Source organism: Triticum aestivum, chromosome 5D (assembly GCF_018294505.1).
Source record: "Triticum aestivum cultivar Chinese Spring chromosome 5D, IWGSC CS RefSeq v2.1, whole genome shotgun sequence".
NCBI lineage: Eukaryota > Viridiplantae > Streptophyta > Magnoliopsida > Poales > Poaceae > Triticum > Triticum aestivum.
Genome location: NC_057808.1, coordinates 411,644,142 through 411,664,352, shown reverse-complemented (window position 1 = coordinate 411,664,352; position 20,211 = coordinate 411,644,142). Strand labels below are relative to the sequence as shown.

The 20,211-nt window shown below is 45.4% G+C and overlaps 1 long non-coding RNA gene across 2 annotated transcripts; it reads left to right on the top strand.

Annotated features, from left to right (window-relative positions):
• The first annotated feature begins 12,040 nt into the window (after window positions 1-12,040).
• LOC123125193 (uncharacterized) lies at window positions 12,041-20,211 on the top strand. 2 transcript variants are annotated; one of them, XR_006461329.1, is made up of 4 exons: window positions 12,041-12,200; window positions 14,806-14,923; window positions 15,132-15,208; window positions 20,015-20,079. It is a non-coding gene; the product is annotated as an uncharacterized lncRNA (long non-coding RNA). The 2 variants fall into 2 exon arrangements; XR_006461330.1 differs by lacking the exon at window positions 20,015-20,079 and adding an exon at window positions 20,163-20,211 and having other exon boundaries at window positions 12,042-12,200.

The following is a 20,211-nucleotide window of genomic DNA, read 5'->3' as shown; positions in this document are numbered from 1 at the left end:
TCGTTGATCAACAGATAGTCATGGTTTCCTGACTATGGACATTGGATGTCATTGATAACGGGATCACATCATTAGGAGAATGATGTGATGGACAAGACCCAATCCTAAGCGTAGCACAAAAGATCGTGTAGTTCGTTTGCTGGAGCTTTTCCAATGTCAAGTATCATTTCCTTAGACCATGAGATTGTGCAACTCCCGGATACCGCAGGAGTGCTTCGGGTGTACCAAACGTCACAACGTAATTGGGTGACTATAAAGGTGCACTACGGATATCTCCGAAAGTGTCTGTTGAGTTGGCACGGATCGAGACTGGGATTTGTCACTCCGTATGACGGAGAGGTATCTCTGGGCCCACTCGGTAATGCATCATCATAATGAGCTCAATGTGACTAAGGAGTTAGCCACGGGATCATGCATTACGGTACGAGTAAAGTGACTTGCCGGTAACAAGATTGAACAAGGTATTGGGATACCGACGATCGAATCTCGGGCAAGTAACGTACCGATTGACAAAGGGAATTGGATACAGGATTGATTGAATCCTCGACATCGTGGTTCATCCGATGAGATCATCGTGGAACATGTGGGAGCCAACATGGGTATCTAGATCCCGCTGTTGGTTATTGACCGGAGAGGCGTCTCGGTCATGTCTGCATGTCTCCCGAACCCGTAGGGTCTACACACTTAAGGTTCGGTGACGCTAGGGTTGTAGAGATAATAGTATGCGGAAACCCGAAAGTTGTTCGGAGTCCCGGATGAGATCCCGGACGTCACGAGGAGTTCCGAAATGGTCCGGAGGTGAAGAATTATATATAGGAAGTCCAGTTTCGGCCACCGGGAAAGTTTCGGGGGTTATCGGTATTGTACCGGGACCACCGGAAGGGTCCCGGGGGTCCACTGGGTGGGGCCACCTATCCCGGAGGGCCCCATGGGCTGAAGTGGGAGGGGAACCAGCCCCTAGTGGGCTGGTGCGCCCCCCATGGGCCTCCCCCTGCGCCTAGGGTTGGAAACCCTGGGGTGGGGGGCGCCCCACCTGACTTGGGGGGAAGTTTCCCCCCCTTGGCCGCCCCCCCCCATAGATGGGATCCCAGGGCCGGCGCCCCCCCCCAGAGGGCCTATATAAAGGGGGGAGGGAGGGCTGCTGTACCCTAGCCCCTGGCGCCTCCCTCTCCCTCCCGTGACACCTCTCTCTCCCGCTTGTGCTTGGCGAAGCCCTGCCGGGATCCCCGCTACTTCCACCACCACGCCGTCGTGCTGTTGGATCTCCATCAACCTCTCCTTCCCCCTTGCTGGATCAAGAAGGAGGAGACGTCGCTGCTCCGTACGTGTGTTGAACGCGGAGGTGCCGTCCGTTCGGCGCTCGGTCATCGGTGATTTGGATCACGATGAGTACGACTCCATCAACCCCGTTCACTTGAACGCTTCCGCTCGCGATCTACAAGGGTATGTAGATGCACTCCTTCCCTCTCGTTGCTAGTAGACTCCATAGATGGAACTTGGTGATGCGTAGAAATTTTTTAAAATTCTGCTACGATCCCCAACAGTGGCATCATGAGCCAGGCCTATGCGTAGTTACTATGCACGAGTAGAACACAAAGCAGTTGTGGGCGTGGATGTTGTCAATTTTTCTTGCCACTACTAGTCTTATCTTGTTTCGGCGGTATTGTGGGATGAAGCGGCCCGGACCGACCTTACACGTACGCTTACGTGAGACAGGTTCCACCGACTGACATGCACTAGTTGCATAAGGTGGCTAGCGGGTGTCTGTCTCTCCTACTTTAGTCGGAACGGATTCGATGAAAAGGGTCCTTATGAAGGGTAAATAGAAATTGGCATATCACGTTGTGGTTTTACATAGGGAAGAAACGTTCTTGCTAGAAACCTATAGAAGCCACGTAAAAACTTGCAACAACAATTAGAGGACGTCTAACTTGTTTTTGCAGCATGTGCCTTGTGATGTGATATGGCCAGGAGATGTGATGAATGATATATGTGATGTATGAGATTGATCATATTCTTGTAATAGGAATCACGACTTGCATGTCGATGAGTATGACAACCGGCAGGAGCCATAGGAGTTGTCTTTATTTTTTGTATGACCTGCGTGTCATTGAATAACGCCATGTAAATTACTTTACTTTATTGCTAAACGCGTTAGCCATAGAAGTAGAAGTAATCGTTGGCGTGACAACTTCATGAAGACACGATGATGGAGATCATGATGATGGAGATCATGGTGTCATGCCGGTGACAAAGATGATCATGGCGCCCCGAAGATGGAGATCAAAGGAGCAAAATGATATTGGCCATATCATGTCACTATTTGATTACATGTGATGTTTATCATGTTTTGCATCTTATTTGCTTAGAACGACGGTAGTAAGTAAGATGATCCCTTATAATAATTTCAAGAAAGTGTTCCCCCTAACTGTGCACCGTTGCGAAGGTTCGTTGTTTCGAAGCACCACGTGATGATCGGGTGTGATAGATTCTAACGTTCGCATACAACGGGTGTTGACGAGCCTAGCATGTACAGACATGGCCTCGGAACACACGCAATACACTTAGGTTGACTTGACGAGCCTAGCATGTACAGACATGGCCTCGGAACACGGAGGACCGAAAGGTCGAGCATGAGTCGTATAGAAGATACGATCAACATGGAGATGTTCACCGATCTTGACTAGTCCGGCTCACGTGATGATCGGACACGGCCTAGTTAACTCGGATCATGTTTCACTTAGATGACTAGAGGGATGTCTATCTGAGTGGGAGTTCATTGAATAATTTGATTAGATGAACTTAATTATCATGAACTTAGTCTAAAATCTTTACAATATGTCTTGTAGATCAAATGGCCCACGTTGCCCTCAACTTCAACGCGTTCCTAGAGAAAACCAAGCTGAAAGATGATGGCAGCAACTATACGGACTGGGTCCGGAACCTGAGGATCATCCTCATAGCTGCCAAGAAAGATTATGTCCTAGAAGCACCGCTAGGTGAAGCACCCATCCCAGAGAACCAAGACGTTATGAACGCTTGGCAATCACGTGCTGATGATTACTCCTCGTTCGGTGCGGCATGCTTTACAACTTAGAACCGGGGCTCCAAAAGCGTTTTGAGAAACATGGAGCATACGAGATGTTCGAAGAGCTGAAAATGGTTTTCCAAGATCATGCCCGGGTCGAGAGATATGAAGTCTCCGACAAGTTCTTCAGCTGTAAAATGGAGGAAAACAGTTCTGTCAGTGAGCACATACTCAGAACGTCTGGGTTACACAACCGCTTGTCTCAGCTGGGAGTTAATCTCCCGGATGACGCGGTCATTGACAGAATCCTTCAGTCGCTTCCACCAAGCTACAAGAGCTTTGTGATGAACTTCAATATGCAGGGGATGGAAAAGACCATTCCTGAGGTATATTCAATGCTGAAATCAGCGGAGGTGGAGATCAAAATGGAACATCAAGTGTTGATGGTGAATAAAACCACTAAGTTCAAGAAAGGCAAGGGTAAGAAGAACTTCAAGAAGGATGGCAAGGGAGTTGCCGCGCCCGGTAAGCTAGTTGCCGGGAAGAAGTCAAAGAATGGACCCAAGCCTGAGACTGAGTGCTTTTATTGCAAGGGAAGTGGTCACTGGAAGCGGAACTGCCCCAAATACTTAGCGGACAAGAAGGCCGGCAACACCAAAGGTATATGTGATATACATGTAATTGATGTGTACCTTACCAGTACTCGTAGTAGCTCCTGGGTATTTGATACCGGTGCGGTTGCTCATATTTGTAACTCAAAACAGGAGCTGCGGAATAAGCGGAGACTGGCGAAGGACGAGGTGACGATGCGCGTCGGGAATGGTTCCAAGGTCGATGTGATCGCCGTCGGCACGCTACCTCTGCATTTACCTACGGGATTAGTTTTAAACCTCAATAATTGTTATTTAGTGCCAGCTTTGAGCATGAACATTGTATCTGGATCTCGTTTAATTCGAGATGGCTACTCATTTAAATCCGAGAATAATGGTTCTTCTATTTATATGAGAGATATGTTTTATGGTTATGCCCCGCTGCTCAATGGTTTATTCTTGATGAATCTCGAACGTGATGTTACACATGTTCATAGTGTGAATACCAAAAGATGTAAAGTTGATAACGATAGTCCCACATACTTGTGGCACTGCTGCCTTGGTCACATTGGTGTCAAACGCATGAAGAAGCTCCATGCAGATGGACTTTTGGAGTCTCTTGATTACGAATCATTTGACACGTGCGAACCATGCCTCATGGGTAAGATGACCAAGACTCCGTTCTCCGGAACAATGGAGCGAGCAACCAACTTATTGGAAATCATACATAGCGATGTGTGCAGTCCAATGAGTGTTGAGGCTCGCGGAGGATATCGTTATGTTCTCACTCTCACTGATGACTTAAGTAGATATGGGTATGTCTACCTAATGAAACACAAGTCTGAAACCTTTGAAAAGTTCAAGGAATTTCAAAGTGAGGTTGGGAATCAACGTGACGGGAAAATAAAGTTCTTACGATCAGATCGTGGTGGAGAATATTTAAGTCACGAATTTGGTACGCACTTAAGGAAATGTGGAATCGTTTCACTACTCACGCCGCCTGGAACAACTCAGCGAAACGGTGTGTCCGAACGTCGTAATCACACTCTATTAGATATGGTGCGATCTATGATGTCTCTTACCGATCTACCGCTCTCATTTTGGGGCTATGCTTTAGAGACTGCCGCATTCACTTTAAATAGGGCTCCGTCGAAATCCGTTGAGACGACACCGTATGAATTATGGTTTGGGAAGAAACCTAAGCTGTCGTTTCTAAAAGTTTGGGGATGCGATGCTTATGTCAAGAAACTTCAACCTGAAAAGCTCGAACCCAAGTCGGAAAAATGTGTCTTCATAGGATACCCTAAGGAAACCATTGGGTATACCTTCTACCTCAGATCCGAAGGCAAGATCTTTGTTGCCAAGAACGGGTCCTTTCTGGAGAAAGAGTTTCTCTCAAAAGAATTAAGTGGGAGGAAAGTGGAACTTGATGAGGTGATAGTCACCCCTTTCGAACCGGAGAGTAGCGCAGCACGGGAAGATGTTCCTGTGGTGCCTACACCGACTGGGGAGGAAGTTAATGATGATGATCATGAAGCTTCGGATCAAGTTACTGCTGAACTTCGTAGGTCCACAAGGACACGTTCCGCACCAGAGTGGTACGGCAACCCTGTCCTGGAAATCATGTTGTTAGACAACGGTGAACCTTCGAACTATGAAGAAGCGATGGCGGGCCCGGATTCCGACAAATGGCTAGAAGCCATGAAATCCGAGATGGGATCCATGTATGAAAACGAAGTATGGACTTTGACTGACTTGCCCGATGATCGGCGAGCCATAGAAAATAAATGGATCTTTAAGAAGAAGACGGACGCGGATGGTAATGTGACCATCTACAAAGCTCGACTTGTCGCTAAGGGTTATCGACAAGTTCAAGGGGTTGACTACGATGAGACTTTCTCACCCGTAGCGAAGCTGAAGTCCGTCCGAATCATGTTAGCAATTGCCGCATACTATGATTATGAGATATGCCAGATGGACGTCAAAACGGCATTCCTTAATGGCTTCCTTAAGGAAGAGTTGTATATGATGCAGCCGGAAGGTTTTGTCGATCCTAAGAATGCTAACAAGGTATGCAAGCTCCAGCGCTCCATCTATGGGCTGGTGCAAGCATCTCGGAGTTGGAACATTCGTTTTGATGAGATGATCAAAGCGTTTGGGTTTACACAGACTTATGGAGAAGCTTGTGTTTACAATAAAGTGAGTGGGAGCTCTGTAGCATTTCTCTTATTATATGTGGATGACATACTATTGATGGGAAATGATATAGAATTCTTGGAAAGTATAAAGGCCTATTTGAATAAGTGTTTTTCAATGAAGGACCTTGGAGAAGCTGCTTATATATTAGGCATCAAGATCTATAGAGATAGATCAAGACGCCTCATTGGTCTTTCACAGAGTACGTACCTTGACAAGATATTGAAGAAGTTCAATATGGATCAGTCCAAGAAGGGGTTCTTGCCTGTATTGCAAGGTGTGCAATTGAGCATGGCTCAATGCCCGACCACGGCAGAAGATAGAGAAAAGATGAGTGTCATCCCCTATGCCTCGGCCATAGGGTCTATTATGTATGCCATGCTGTGTACCAGACCTGATGTAAACCTTGCCGTAAGTTTGGTAGGAAGGTACCAAAGTAATCCCGACATGGAACACTGGACAGCGGTCAAAAATGTCCTGAAGTACCTGAAGAGGACTAAGGATATGTTTCTCGTTTATGGAGGTGACGAAGAGCTCGTTGTAAAGGGTTACGTCGACGCTAGCTTCGACACAGATCTGGATGACTCGAAGTCACAAACCGGATACGTGTATATTTTGAATGGAGGGGCAGTAAGCTGGTGCAGTTGCAAGCAAAGCGTCGTGGCGGGATCTACATGTGAAGCGGAGTACATGGTAGCCTCAGAGGCAGCGCAAGAAGCAATCTGGATGAAGGAGTTCAATACCGACCTAGGGGTGATTCCCAATGCGTCGGGCCCGATGACTCTCTTCTGTGACAACACTGGAGCTATTGCTCTTGCCAAGGAGCCCAGGTTTCACAGGAAGACCAGGCATATCAAGCGTCGCTTCAACTCCATTCGTGAAAGTGTTCAAAATGGAGACATAGATATTTGTAAAGTACATACGGACCTGAATGTAGCAGATCCGTTGACTAAACCTCTCCCTAGAGCAAAACATGATCAACACCAGAACTCTATGGGTGTTCGATTCATCACAATGTAACTAAATTATTGACTCTAGTGCAAGTGGGAGACTGTTGGAAATATGCCCTAGAGGCAATAATAAATGGTTATTATTATATTTCCTTGTTCATGATAATTGTCTATTGTTCATGCTATAATTGTGTTATCCGGAAATCGTAATACATGTGTGAATACATAGACCACAACGTGTCCCTAGTAAGCCCCTAGTTGACCAGCTCGTTGATCAACAGATAGTCATGGTTTCCTGACTATGGACATTGGATGTCATTGATAACGGGATCACATCATTAGGAGAATGATGTGATGGACAAGACCCAATCCTAAGCGTAGCACAAAAGATCGTGTAGTTCGTTTGCTGGAGCTTTTCCAATGTCAAGTATCATTTCCTTAGACCATGAGATCGTGCAACTCCCGGATACCGTAGGAGTGCTTTGGGTGTACCAAACGTCACAACGTAACTGGGTGACTATAAAGGTGCAGTACGGGTATCTCCGAAAGTGTCTGTTGAGTTGGCACGGATCGAGACTGGGATTTGTCACTCCGTATGACGGAGAGGTATCTCTGGGCCCACTCGGTAATGCATCATCATAATGAGCTCAATGTGACTAAGGAGTTAGCCACGGGATCATGCATTACGGTACGAGTAAAGTGACTTGCCGGTAACGAGATTGAACAAGGTATTGGGATACCGACGATCGAATCTCGGGCAAGTAACGTACCGATTGACAAAGGGAATTGGATACAGGATTGATTGAATTCTCGACATCGTGGTTCATCCGATGAGATCATCGTGGAACATGTGGGAGCCAACATGGGTATCCAGATTGAAAGGATCGATATAGTTGACTAGAGGGGGGGTGAATAGGCAACTAACAATTTTTAGCTTTTCTTTACCAAATTAAAGTTTGCATCAAAATAGGTTGTCCAGATATGCAACTAAGTTAGCAACCTATATGATGCAACGACAACAAGCACGCAAGCAAGTAAGAGATATAACACAAGTAAACTAGCTAAAGTAAAGGAACGAGATAACCAAGAGTGGAGCCGGTGAAGACGAGGATGTGTTACCGAAGTTCCTTCCTTTTGAGGGGAAGTACGTCTCCGTTGGAGCGGTGTGGAGGCACAATGCTCCCCAAGAAGCCACAAGGGCCACCGTATTCTCCTCACGCCCTCACACAATGCGAGATGCCATGATTCCACTATTGGTGCCCTTGAAGGCGGCGACCGGACCTTTACAAACAAGGTTGGGGCAATCTCCACAACTTAATTGGAGGCTCCCAACGACGCCACAAAGCTTCACCACAATGGACTATGGCTCCGCGGTGACCTCAACCGTCTAGGGTGCTCAAACACCCAAGAGTAACAAGATCCACAAGGGGTAAGTGGGGGGAATCAATTTTTTCTTGGTGGAAGTGTAGATCGTGGCCTTCTCGACCACTCCCGAGCAAATCAACAAGTTTGATTGGCTAGCGAGAGAGATCGGGCGAAAATGGAGCTTGGAGCAACAATGGAGCTTTTGGGGGGAAGAGGTAAGTCAACTTTGGGGAAGAAGACCCCTTTATATAGTGGGGGGAACAAACCAACCGTTACCCCCATTCTGCCCCGAAGAGAGCGGTAGTACCGTTGTGCCAGCGGTACTACGGCTTGCCACAATAAGCGGTACTACCGCTACACAACGCGGTACTACCGCTTGGGCCACAGCGGTACTACCGCGGAGGGAGGGCGGTACTACCGCACAGGAGCAGTACTACGGCCCCCCATAGCCGCGGCCAGTACCGTAAAACCCGACACGAAAAAGGAGCCCTCGAATCGAGGCGGTACTAGCACGAGACCACCGCGGTACTACGGCTTGGCGCCACTAGCGGTACTACTGCTCTGGAGCGGTACTACCGCTCCCAGAGCGGTACTACCGCTTGTGGCACCCAAGCGGTACTACCGCTCCGTCCCGCGGTACTACCGCTGGGACCAGAGTTAGTACACACATGGGGCTACTAGCGGTACTACCGCTCTGGGCGGTACTACCGCTCCAGAGCGGTACTACCGCTTGTAGCACCCAAGCGGTACTACCGCTGGGACCAGAGAGGGCACAAAGAGAGGAGACCCAAGCCCATTGTGACGACCCGTGTCATTATTATTATAGATAATGACACTAGTCCTTGGATTATTTCTTGACAAAATCTTGTTTTGTCAAATAATAATCCATGTCAGAGATTTGCAACAGGGAATAGCTAGAGATAGTCATTTATATTACAGTACCATGCCACGCAGGGCTAAAAGTCTTAGGTAGGCTTCTCACATGTTCACCAAATTATTACATCTCCTAACACCGGAGCTTCAACTAGTAGTACTACATAGATGGTGATAAAATGGTTCCTGGATTACATAGCTAGGTCATCAATTATTCATCCCAACCCCCATATGTAGCATCCATATCGTACATAGCCCTAGATGGATCCACATCTAGGTCCCCTGTGTAGTTGTAGCCATCACCATTGCTCTCCTCACTTGGTCCAGTAGGATTCTCATACAAGCTTTGCTCTAAGAAAAAGATGATTAATAGCAAGAGTGAGTACAAAGTACTCAGCAAGCTCAAATAGCATAATGCAACACTCACGATAGCTCAATATAGATCAACAAGTCCTACCTCAACTCACACCTTTCAAAAATAAATATTTGTTGCAGGAGTTCATTTCAATTTATAAAAGCTATCAAACACTCGTATTGCGAGATAGACCACCAATAGGTCCCCGTAGTCCCCAATCCAAGAGACTGGCATGAATTCATGTTTTCCTTTAACCCTGCAGAGTTTGTATCACTTTACCCATAGAGCTCGAAACCATAATTGCCATCTGCATTTCCTTAGATGCGAGACATGGTTCAGAACCTAAGCTTTTTCCCATTTGTATATTATATCTCCACCCGGCTAGTGGTCACTAGCCGTTGTGTCAGGTTTCAGAACCCGCACTCCACCAACGCTTATTATATAGCGCTTGCTAATGCACCCATCCGGCATTAGCGTGGGAACTCATCGCCCATCCTACTACTACTTACCCATGTGGAGAGTATAATAACTTGATGGTATTGGGCTAAACTCGTCTTAGACGAGACCATGGTTGATACAGTTGTAGTACGACGCATAAAACGAGTGAAAGTTATTTAATCTTAATATACTAGCCATATGTAGAGGGCCCCACCTTCCCGTATGTCCATCCAGGGCACCCTCTACCCACCGAATAATTATAAAAATAAATAAATCAATGGATTAGCTGCTCCATCAGCTAACCCAACTATTTGTCAACAGTCACTCCACACAATTTATTTCCCAAAACATTTTATGCAAGTTGATGATAAGATGCAGCAGAGAATAGTGTTTTTCAAAAGTAGCTCTACTCAGCATGATCAATGAGAGCTTGCCTGAGTTCTCGTACTCAGACCCGGACTCAGTTTGCTTCTGTAGCGCCTCCTTCTCCTGACTGTACTCGCTTCCTGCAGTTCGACAAATATATATTTCGAGACTAAGTCGAGTGAATACTAAGGAAATAAAAATATACGCCGGTGCAGTGTGGTCATCCTACAGTCAAATATTACTCTTTTTTCTTCTAATGTCTTTTTACTAAGCTTGCATTAGTACGTGTACCAGGTCCAGGTGTGCACCTGGGTATGTTACTAAGCTAATTTATCCTCCACGTGCCCTCTCCCTTTCTCTAAACTAAACCTATCTCTCTCTTCCCTATACTAGTTCTGTACTAGTAGTTATCAACCGAACAGAGCACCCACTAGTACTATTAGTCCAGGAAGAACAAAGTAATAGTACAGACTGATGCTCCTCTGCTCCTTGCCCAGATCGGCGCCGCCGCCAGCGACGGGAAAGATGCCGCTGCTAGATCCTCCACACTCTCTCTCCCCTGATGTGACTCCCCATATTATCCCCATGAATTTCAGCCTCAACTCTCTAATCCCCCTCTGTGTGTGTGTTCTTTTTGGCTTGCAGGTCAAACCCTATTGGGGATGTGATTTCCCTGCTCCAGATTGAAGTGGTCGGTGTTGGGCGTCGCCGTGATGCTGGATGGTGCAGGTTAGAGCTCCAATGCGTGGCCATGGAGCAGATCGAACATATGTGCAGGTTAGTGATGCCTTGTTCCCTTCCCAATTTTTTTTACGTTCAAGTTCTCAGATTTAGTAAATTAAATTGGCTCACATGTGTGTGTTGAACAAGTTCATCACTCCCTGTTCAAGATTATGGTGTGCTGATACTGTACAATAACCTGATCCCTTTTATTTGAGTTATTTGAGGCTGTATCCCCTTTCTTCCTCATACTTTTATTTCCTAAACTGAGATGTGATGCTACTGTGATGGCTTATCTTTTATGTGCATTTGTGAAAATCCATTGAGGAATATTGTGTGTGCATCTGGGTTAGGCCTCTTTGTGTATGTGAGTACTAAGAACTGGCAGAAGAGGAAGAACTCACCTTTCTTCTTCTGTTCTCTCTGTTGGCCCTACTCTTGCTGCTCCTACGCTCCAGACCCTAGTCCAGTAGGCTAGCTTCTTGCTCTAGCCTGTCCCCTTCAGTCTACTGATGATTTCTCATGTCACCACCTTCACTTATTGTTCTTGGATCTTTGTTGGTTTTGGACAGGGGAATGCTAGTGTTGCTGGGAAGAAGAGGGCTTGGTCTGGCTATTTTGGGTAGAGCTGAGACGAGTGAAACTTGGCAGTTGCTTACTCTGCTCTCCTTGCCATCTAATATCTGATATCCACCTCCCTTGGCTGGTATGGCTGCCCATCCTCTTCTCCATTGTTCTCACAGGTGCTAGCTTCTAATTGGCTGAAGGTTGAAGCCCATACATAGACTATACTGTTGACCAATTGACTATTGATATGGTGCACGTGAGGGTGGTGGTCCATGTGTCTTGCTGTTCTGGTTGACCCAGAGATATTTTGTGTTGGTCCAACTATATAGCTTAGCATAGCATGGTCTCCCTAATTTTTTTTCCCAAGTTTTGTAATACACTTTTACAGCTATACTGTCTGAGGTTTATGAATATAAATATATATACTTGAGTGGTTATGATGCTTGTTGAAGAAATCTGATATGTATTTGCTTAATGGATTCTACTTAATTATCTAGTTAAGAGTGGAATTACTATGCGAAAAAAATACGGGTCATTACATCCTACCCTCCTTAGAAAAAGATTTCATCCTCGAAATCGAAAACTTACTTAAAAAGGTTGGGGTAGGTTACTCGTAGGTCTTCCTCCTTCTCCCACGTCGCCTCACGAACTGAGTGGTTCTTCCATTGCACTTTGCAGAACCGAATGGTCCTTGTCCTGAGCTTGCGGTCTTCAACTTCTAAGATCTTCAATGGTCGTTCTTCATACGTCAGGTCTGGTTGTAATTCAATCTCCAAGTCTGATACTTGTGGTGGTGGCTTGTTGCATTTCTTAAGTTGAGATATGTGGAAGACATTGTGAATTCTTGATAAACGTTCCGGTAACTCCAACTTATAAGCAGATGCTCCCTTCTCCTCCAAAATTTTAAATGGCCCAACATATCTAGGACTCAACTTTCCTTTGATTCCAAAGCGTCGAACCCCTCTCATAGGTGATACCTTTAGATAAACCAAGTCTCCTACTGCCAATTGCATAACCCTCCTATTCGGGTCAGCATAGCTCTTCTGCCTATTTTGTGCAATCTGTAGTCGTTCTTTGATTAGTTGGATCTTCTCATCATTCTCTCTCACTATGTCAGGACCAAGTAATGGTCTCTCTCCAACTTCATACCAGCATATAGGTGATCTGCATTTCCTCCCATACAATGCCTCATATGGAGCCATTTGTATGCTGGATTGATAACTGTTATTGTAGGCAAATTCTGCTAAGTGTAGATGCTTATCCCATGATTCTCCAAAGTTCATTACACATGCTCTCAACATATCCTCAAGGATCTGATTTACCCGCTCTGTCTGGCCATCGGTTTGAGGATGATAAGCTGTGCTAAAGTGTAGCTCAGTTCCAAGAGACTTCTGTAGGCTCTTCCAAAAGCTTGATGTAAACACGGAACCTCGGTCAGATGTTATGGTCTTTGGCACACCATGGAGGGTAACTATCCTCTCTAAGTACAGTTCAGCCAACTTATCAAAGGAATATTTCTGGTTTGTGGCAATGAAGTGTGCTGACTTAGTGAGTCGGTCGACCACAACCCATATAGCATCCTTCTTTTTTGGTGTCATAGGCAAACCAGTAATAAAATCCATACATAGATCTTCCCATTTCCAATCTGGTGTCTCTAGTGGCTTTAATAACCCGGCAGGCCTTTGATGTTCTGCTTTTACCCTTTGACAAGTGTCGCACTTGCTGACATATTCTGCGATTTCCCTTTTCATACCAGGCCACCAAAAATTTCCCTTCACATCCTTATACATCTTCGTGCTCCCAGGATGGATAGTGTACAAAGTGTCATGAGCTTCATGCAAAATAATTTCCTTGATCTGTAGGTCATCTGGCACACAGATCCTACTATGGTTCCAAAGAACTCCTTCCTGGTCCAACCTGAATTGTGAAGGCTGTCCCGCTTGAATTCTTCTCGTTTCCTCCTTGATGAATGCATCCATTGCTTGCTTTTCCTTAATCTGATCTAGCAATGTGGGGTGAAATGTCATGGCTGCTATATTAGCACTAGATGTGGCCTCTCTCAGCTCTATTCCCATCTTTGCAAGATCCTGCAGTAGCTCTTTGCCATACCCTTCAATGGATATGTGGTTGCATTGCTTCTTTCTACTAAGTGCATCTGCCACTACATTTGCCTTACCAGGGTGGTAGTTAATTGTCAGATCATAATCCTTGATTAGTTCCAGCCACCTCCTCTGCCTCATGTTCAACTCTTTTTGTGTAAATATGTATTTGAGACTCTTGTGGTCGCTGTACAGTGTGCACTTAGAACCATATAGGTAGTGCCTCCATATTTTCAGTGCAAACACAACAGCTCCCAACTCCAAGTCATGGGTAGGGTAATTTACTTCATGTGTCTTTAATTGCCTAGAAGCATAGGCTATCACTCTATCATTTTGCATCAGAACACATCCTAGTCCAGATTTTGAAGCATCACAATACACCACATAATCTTGTCCACTTTCAGGTAATGCCAACACTGGTGCGGTAGTTAACCTTTTCTTTAGTTCCTGAAAACTTCTCTCACACTCTTCAGTCCAAATAAACTTAGCTTCTTTCCTAAGCAATTTGGTGATTGGTGCTGTAATTTGCGAAAACCCTTTTATAAATCTGCGGTAGTACCCAGCAAAGCCCAAGAAACTCCTTATCTCACTTGGATTGGTCGGACGAGCCCAAGACACAACTGTCTCAATTTTTGATGGGTCAACCTCAACTCCTCTTCCTGAAATTACGTGTCCCAAGAAAGCTACTTGGTCCAGCCAAAACTCACACTTACTAAATTTTGCATACAACTGATTCTCTCTTAAGATTTGAAGTGCTATCCTCAAGTGTTCAGCATGCTCTTCCTTGCTTCTTGAATATATTAATATGTCATCAATAAAGACCACTACAAACTTGTCCAGATATTGCATGAAAATTTTGTTCATCAAGTTCATGAACATAGCTGGGGCATTAGTTAGACCGAATGGAACCACAGTGTACTCATGGTGTCCATACCGAGACACAAATGCCGTCTTCTCAATGTCCTCTTCCTTCACTTTCATTTGATGATATCCAGATCTCAAGTCAATTTTTGAGAAGACACATGCACCCTTGAGTTGATCAAATAAATCATTTATTCTCGGTAATGGATACTTATTCTTTACAGTTACCTTGTTAAGGTCTCGAAAATCTGTGCATAGCCTCAACCCTCCATCCTTTTTCTCTGCAAATAATACCGGTGCTCCCCATGGTGACATGCTTTCCCTAATGAATCCTTTTTCCTTCAGCTCATCCAATTGTTTCTTTAGCTCCACTAACTCCGGATGTGACATTTTGTAGGGTCTTTTGGAGATAGGTGATGCCCCAGGCATTAAAACAATGCTGAACTCTAACTCCCTATCAGGCGGCATACCCGGCAGTTCATCCGGAAATACATCAGGAAACTCACAAACTACAGGTATATCCTTTATTTCTTTCTTTTGTCCACTTGCTACCATTACTAAGGGATTGTTGGGTCTGGTTCTACTTCCAAAATATATCAGCCTAGAGCCATCAGACTTCCTTATGGATACACTTTTAAGTTCACAATCTACTTTCACTCCATTAGCAGCTAACCAATCCATCCCAAGGATTATTTCTAACCCTGACATCTCTATAACATGCAGGTCTGCTGAAAATTTGGTGTTGTGGATTATTATTGGTTGATTTCTGCGCATTGCCTCTACTGTAATCTTCCCTCCAGGTGAGTTAACTCCTAAAGCCTTTTCCAACGGTGTGCATGTTAATCCACTCTTATTCACGAAATCTTGAGAAATAAATGAGTGTGTGGCACCGGTATCAAAAAGAACTGTACCAACTGAAGGAGGAATGAGTAGTTTACCGATGACAACATCTGTAGCTTCTCCTAGTTGCTCTGCAGCCACATAATTCAGCCTTGGTTGTCCTCCTACTTGTCCTCCACGCCCAGCTCCTCTTACTGCATAGTTCATAGGTCCGCCTTGTCCTCGCCCAGCTGGTGGACGATGCACTTGAGTCTGATGTATAGGTGGCCTTGTAGGATTCACGGGAGGAGAGGTGCAATTGAGCTTGTGGTGTCCTGGCCTCCCACAATTGAAGCAAAGTCTTGTACCCGTCATACAATCTCGAGTAGCATGACCTTTTCCACACTTCCCACATTTAGGAACAAAGGTTGGCTGAGTAGGAAATCTAGGCCGTGGTGGTGGCATATGAGGACGCACTGGTACAGGCATCATAGGACGTGGGTGATGCATCATGGGGCGTGGATCTACCCTTGCCTTCTTCCTTCTTTCTTCACTTAGGTTGGCATGCTCATTCTCAAGTATGAAGGCCCTGTTGACAAGGTCTTGAAACTGGGTGATCCCGTGAATCGAGAGGTGCATTTTCAGGAATGGATGCAGCCCTTCCATAAACTTTTCCACCTTCTTGGCTTCTGTATTCACATCATCCGGGGCATATCTTGCCAAATCAGTAAACTGGTTTAGGTAGTCGTTTATCCTCTTGCTACCTTGAGTCAGATTGTGAAACTCCCTCTTTTTGGTATCCATCTTTCCCTTTGGAATATGGGTCTGACGGAAATTCTCCTTGAACTCCTCCCAAGTGATAGGCTGATTATTTGCTCGGCTAAGGCTGAAATTCCTCCACCAAGCTGCTGCTGGTCCGGTTAGCTGGTGCGATGCATATCACACCTTCTCTTCATCTGAGCACCCCACGGTTTCCAGATTGTGTTCTACTTCTAACAGCCAGTCATCTGCCTCTAGTGGATCCACCGCCTTGGAGAATGTGGGTGGCTGAGTTTTCAGAAATTCTCCCAAGCTTACTCCTGCACCGGGTAGGTTTGCTCCTCCAGGAACTAGTCTTGTCAGTATCGCTTCGAGGAAGCGGTTCTGGTTCTCTTGGGACTTCCTTCGAGAATTCTCCATGAACTTAAGGACATCTCCCAAATTGCCTTCTCCACCCATAAGTCCAGAAGTTCCAGCATTGCCCACTTCTGGATTGCTTGGAAGTTGCGCCGCTCCAGGTAGGGCACTTTGATTTTCTGAAACTGGTGTACCCCCATGCTGATCATGGGCGCTTGATCCCAAACGAAAGACAAGGTCTTGCTCAGTCAAACCATTGTTATTCATCCTGCATTTTTTTTCTTCTAGTTAGTTGGTTACTTCTTTGCATGATTATTGATTCCAATCAGCAAGCACAAGTGCAAGTGATACCAATAAATAGCATGCTGTCCTTAAATTTGCAGTAACCCAACATGAAGTGCAATCATGGTGGCAAATGCCTCTTACTAACCAGAATGATACCACTCTGATTACTCACTCAAGCACACAATAGTAAGGTACTGTGAGCCTCCTAATGCACACAAGTTATATACTACAGAACAAGCACTTATATTACAACCAGTATATCACACAAGTCTTAGTTAAGGGCATAACTGCATTACAACTACAACACACTCCACATAGGGTTCAGATCTTACTAGTACATAGGGGACAAACTCTGCCTTGCCACATATCTTACATAAACACACATATTCAGGCTGCCACTACCCTAACTACCGCTGATCCCAAAAGACTAGTCTATGGCCAAGGCGTCCCACGCCTAAGAGTGGTAGATTGGAACTTGATTAGATGATGCTGCTGCCACCGCCATTGTTGCTACCGCTGCCACTTCCATTGCTTCCTCCGCTACCACTCGTGCCAAGCCCAAGTACCCTTGCATAGGTAGCAGCCTCCCTGTACTCCCTCGAGCTGACACTCATGTGTGGGTGGATAAAGTCAGGTTGGTGTGGTCGTGGGATAGGGAAGTGGGGTAGCTGCTGCTGCTCTATATCTGGCTGTAGGGCTGATTCTGGTTCATCTATATGCTCAGGTAGTGGCTGGGGTGGTGTAGGTGGTACGTTTGGTGGGGGTGGAACTAGTGGCTCATTTGGGTTCTCTACTCCCTCAACTTCTTCCGGTTCCTCTGGTTCTACTTCCTCTGGATCCTCCTCTTCTTCCTCTTGAACATCACCTGGTACTATTATAGGATTCAGAGGACCTCCAGGCATAGCATTTAGTGCTCCCTGAAGCATAATCCTATCATGTTCGCTCATCTGATAGCATTGGTACCAGAATTGGGTTGCTTCCTGGTGTCTAATAAGCTCCTCCTTCATTGTATGATACATCATCGTATCAACAATCATTGTCATACTAGAAGTGGTGCTAACTGTTGAACCGGCAGGTGTAGGCTAAGCTGATGAAGACCCAACACCCAGGCTTGCTCCTCTAGGTCCTTGCTGATGGTTCTGCCCAAAACTCCCAGAATCAAGTGCTGGCAAGTCACGGTATCCGGTGGTGCGCAGTTTCTCTCCAAAGCGTGCTCGCAGTCCAAGCATAGCTTCCTTGGCAACCTCCTGCATGGGTAGAGTGTCATCGGATGACCGCTGCATTGTGGAGAGCTCCACATAGAAGTCCATGTCTGATGGAACACCGCTGAGCACCACAACTACACGTCTGTAGGAGTGTGTTCCATCATCTGGCATCTCTTCAAAGAATTGAGGACATGGTGCCCCAAGCTCCTGCATCATTTGCCAAAGTAGTAGGACATGCTGGCCACGAACCCTTGATGGTGGAATTCTAATTCGAACCATCCTGCAACAGGCTTCTAATTAGCATAGTAGTCATCTAAAGTTACTGGACAGGATAATATGTTCTGGGACTAATTACTTGTGCAATATAGCAAGTATGGGTTCTAACTAAAGTATTCCTACCGTCTCTAAATATATGTGTGGCCCTCGAAACCATTGCTCTGATACCACCTGTGACGACCCGTGTCATTATTACTATAGATAATGACACTAGTCCTTGGATTATTTCTTGACAAAATCTTGTTTTGTCAAATAATAATCCATGTCAGAGATTTGCAACAGGGAATAGCTAGAGATAGTCATTTATATTACAGTACCATGCCACGCAGGGCTAAAAGTCTTAGGTAGGCTTCTCACATGTTCACCAAATTATTACATCTCCTAACACCGGAGCTTCAACTAGTATTACTACATAGATGGTGATAAAATGGTTCCTGGATTACATAGCTAGGTCATCAATTATTCATCCCAACCCCCATATGTAGCATCCATATCGTACATAGCCCTAGATGGATCCACATCTAGGTCCCCTGTGTAGTTGTAGCCATCACCATTGCTCTCCTCACTTGGTCCAGTAGGATTCTCATACAAGCTTTGCTCTAAGAAAAAGATGATTGATAGCAAGAGTGAGTACAAAGTACTCAGCAAGCTCAAATAGCAGAATGCAACACTCACGATAGCTCAATATAGATCAACAAGTCCTACCTCAACTCACACCTTTCAAAAATAAATATTTGTTGCAGGAGTTCATTTCAATTTATAAAAGCTATCAAACACTCGTATTGCGAGATAGACCACCAATAGGTCCCCGTAGTCCCCAATCCAAGAGACTGGCATGAATTCATGTTTTTCTTTAACCCTGCAGAGTTTGTATCACTTTACCCATAGAGCTCGAAACCATAATTGCCATCTGCATTTCCTTAGATGCGAGACATGGTTCAGAACCTAAGCTTTTTCCCATTTGTATATTATATCTCCACCCGGCTAGTGGTCACTAGCCGTTGTGTCAGGTTTCGGAACCCGCACTCCACCAACGCTTATTATATAGCGCTTGCTAATGCACCCATCCGGCATTAGCGTGGGAACTCATCGCCCATCCTACTACTACTTACCCATGTGGAGAGTATAATAACTTGATGGTATTGGGCTAAACTCGTCTTAGACGAGACCATGGTTGATACAGTTGTAGTACGACGCATAAAACGAGTGAAAGTTATTTAATCTTAATATACTAGCCATATGTAGAGGGCCCCACCTTCCCGTATGTCCATCCAGGGCACCCTCTACCCACCGAATAATTATAAAAATAAATAAATCAATGGATTAGCTGCTCCATCAGCTAACCCAACTATTTGTCAACAGTCACTCCACACAATTTATTTCCCAAAACATTTTATGCAAGTTGATGATAAGATGCAGCAGAGAATAGTGTTTTTCAAAAGTAGCTCTACTCAGCATGATCAATGAGAGCTTGCCTGAGTTCTCGTACTCAGACCCGGACTCAGTTTGCTTCTGTAGCGCCTCCTTCTCCTGACTGTACTCGCTTCCTGCAGTTCGACAAATATATATTTCGAGACTAAGTCGAGTGAATACTAAGGAAATAAAAATATACGCCGGTGCAGTGTGGTCATCCTACAGTCAAATATTACTCTTTTTTCTTCTAATGTCTTTTTACTAAGCTTGCATTAGTACGTGTACCAGGTCCAGGTGTGCACCTGGGTATGTTACTAAGCTAATTTATCCTCCACGTGCCCTCTCCCTTTCTCTAAACTAAACCTATCTCTCTCTTCCCTATACTAGTTCTGTACTAGTAGTTATCAACCGAACAGAGCACCCACTAGTACTATTAGTCCAGGAAGAACACAAGTAATAGTACAGACTGATGCTCCTCTGCTCCTTGCCCAGATCGGCGCCGCCGCCAGCGACGGGAAAGATGCCGCTGCTAGATCCTCCACACTCTCTCTCCCCTGATGTGACTCCCCATATTATCCCCATGAATTTCAGCCTCAACTCTCTAATCCCCCTCTGTGTGTGTGTTCTTTTTGGCTTGCAGGTCAAACCCTATTGGGGATGTGATTTCCCTGCTCCAGATTGAAGTGGTC